Consider the following 3,156-nt stretch of genomic DNA (forward strand, 5'->3'; position numbering starts at 1 on the left):
TGTGGTTTACTTTGGACAAAAGATGCCCACAAACATGACCCAGAAGAGGTTTGAAAACCAGGCGCTCAGCAGAGCTTGGCCTTTCTTGATGCCCTTTTGGCCCCTGATTGCTGCTGACATATGAACAAGTGCAGGTCACCTTGCCGAATACTGAGAGGTAAACGAAGCGAGTAGAGTTGTCTCACGAGAAGCAACTCAGTAACTATTCCCTAAGCAAATGCTTGAAATGAAAAGGGGAGTTTAAGAGACAATGTCTTAGCTCACTGAATTGATTCCAGTGTTGAACGCTTTGGGCATCAGGTAAGAACTACGGAGAAACTGAGTATCTTTCCATGTACTCATTGACCATTAGCGATTTTCTTTCAGGAAATATCTGTTCAAATATTTTGCCTTTTTTTTTTTTGGATGGGGAATTGTTTGTCTTAACATTGAGTTGTGAGATTTTAAAAATATATGCTAGATAAAAGTTCTCTGTCAGATGTAAGTAGTGTGAATATTTTCTTCCAGTCTAGGGCTGTCTTTTTCAATTTCTTAATGGTGTCTTTTGAACAGCAAATCTTATAATTTTGATGAAATCTAACAATATTTTAAATGATTCACAATTTTTTGGTTTCATTTTAGAATGCAAGATCACAAAGATTTTAACTCGAGATCACAAAGATTTTCTCCTATACTTTTTACTGAAAATTGTATGGTTTTAGCTCATACTTTTAATGCTGTGGTCTACTTCAAATTAAATTTTGTGTGTAATGTGAGATAAAGGTCAGGGTTCATTTCCTCTCTCCATCCCCCCTCCCTCTCTCCTTTCTCCCTCCCTCTCTCCTTCCTCCCTCCCTCCCTCCTTCCTTCCTATTTTTGTATACGAATGTTTAATTGTTCCAGCACCATTTGTTGACAAGACTATCCTGACCTCATTGAATTACCTTGGCATCTCTGTTGAAAATCAATTGACCATATAAGTGTGGGCCTATTTCTGGATGCTCTTTTCTGTCCCATTGATCTATATGTCTATGCTTATGCCAATACCACACTGTTTTGATTCTGTAGATTTAGAGTAAATCTTGAATCAGTAGTGTAAATCTTCCAAGATGATTTTTCTCTTTTAAAATCATTTTGCCTATTCTAGGTCCTTTGTGTTTCCATATAATTTTAAGAAATTGCTTGCTAATTTCTCATGTAGATCATATAGTTCAGTTTGGGGAGGATTGACATCTTGGCAATACTGAATCTTCCGATCCATAAACATGATGTATCCTACCACAGATTTAGGACTTATTTACTTTCTTTCATCAATATTTTCTAATTTTAAGAATACAGATTTGGCACAATTTTCATTTAATTTGTTCTTAATTATTGTTATGCTATTAATGGAACTTTAAAAAAGTGCTGCTGGTATATAAAAATAGAATTAATTTTTGTTCAGTTTTGGTGATTTGTGACTCTACAGGAATTTGCATAGTTCATTTAAGTTGCCAGATTTATTGGCATGAAGTCATCTTAATATTCCTTTGTTATCCTTTCAATATCTGTAAGACCCACAGTAATTCCCCTTTTTTAATTTCTAATATCGGCAATTAACTGGACACGAAGAGCCACATTTGTTGTGATCCAGTGTTAGCTCTTTTGGGCTTTGCTTTGTTGTTTCACCAACTGGAGAAATCTCAGTTCAAGTCAATAAATAGAGAATTGGGGACTTCTTTCATTCAACACTTCCTTTTAACTTCAGGACTCTGCTGTCACTGGTGTTTTAATCTCTGGCTTTTGTTTACTTTTTACCTTAGTATGCATTTCTGCAGCAGAGGCAGATATGTTCCCCCCAATGACCATATTCTTCTTACATGAAATTTATTCTCAGTAGGCAGCTAGCAAAGCTCAGTCATCATTTTTCTAGGTTATTAGTTTATTTATTTTCCATGATTTGGCTGATGTTATTTTAAAATCCCTTGGAGTTTACCACTCATTTCCCACACAAGTTCTATTCAACAGATGTTTAAAATAGCTCTTAAAACGTGCTCATAAGTAGAGTTCACCTGTCAAATATCAATCCTCTATGTGCGTTCTGAAGATCACATTGTGTTTGCTTTTACATCTCTCAGTAGAGATTTAGGCCCTAAAATATGTTTGTGATGAGAAGGTCTAGTTTGCTCCGTGGAGTGATTCCAAATGTCTAGGCTGGGAAGGTGGGAAGTAGAACTGATAGACCCAGGACACATTGGTGGTCAGTCTTAAATGATTGAAATACTTCTCTACTGGTTGGCAATAAATAGGCACTGCCCCAAGACCCCTGTTGCTTGGCACCTGGACTTTCCGACAACCCAACAGCTAAAGGGTTACATCTGGCCTGTGGGAGGTCCCTGTTTATCTGCTGGTGCCTGGTTGGCTTTTGGTTGTTAGTATGTTCAGTATTATTATTATTATCATCACTCATCGGTGGAAGGAATGGAAAGGAAACACTGCTTGATTGCATTCCTGAGGGAATCCTGAAAAAGTGGAAATAATAACAATAGAGGCTCACATCTGTTGAGAAGTTCTAAAGGCTTTATATATATTTACTCATTCAACAGCCTCAACTATCCTGTGCTGTAGCTATTATGATTTACCCCCATTTTGCAGATGTGAAACTGAGGTCCAGGTGAGCTTATTTGCCCAAGTTCACACAACTAATATGCGGTAGAGTTTGAATTTGAACTCCAGCTGAGCCCAGAAGCAGTGATTTTTTTTTTTTTCTAAGTCTCCTCATGGCTCTGACCTTCCATGGGTCTCTAAGCAATGAACATTTATTGGGCTCCTGCCATGGAGAGGACTCGGCTGAGTACTGTTGCCGAAATAAAGAAAAATAAGGCCACAGTCCTATCTTTGTGTAGTTCATTATCTAGTGAGTTCAGTCAAGCTCCTCCTCTCCTGCTCTGGACAGCACAGGCCCCCCTCTCCACGCCAGAGAGACCATTTGGTGAGCAAGTTCCAGAGGAAATGCTTGGTATGTAGGACTCTTATTTGATGGTGTTCATTGCAGATAAGAGGGCAGTCTTTGCCTAGGTTGCTTTCTAGAACATGGGAAATTGTTTTTGAATATAGAAAAGCTTGCCTTTCACATTGAGATGGAAGTTCGATGTAATGTTTTACATCAATACGAATTCAGAGTGAGGTGGGTCAACT

The sequence above is a fragment of the Miniopterus schreibersii genome, assembly GCF_964146895.1.
Source record: "Miniopterus schreibersii genome assembly, chromosome: 2".
Lineage (NCBI taxonomy): Eukaryota > Metazoa > Chordata > Mammalia > Chiroptera > Miniopteridae > Miniopterus > Miniopterus schreibersii.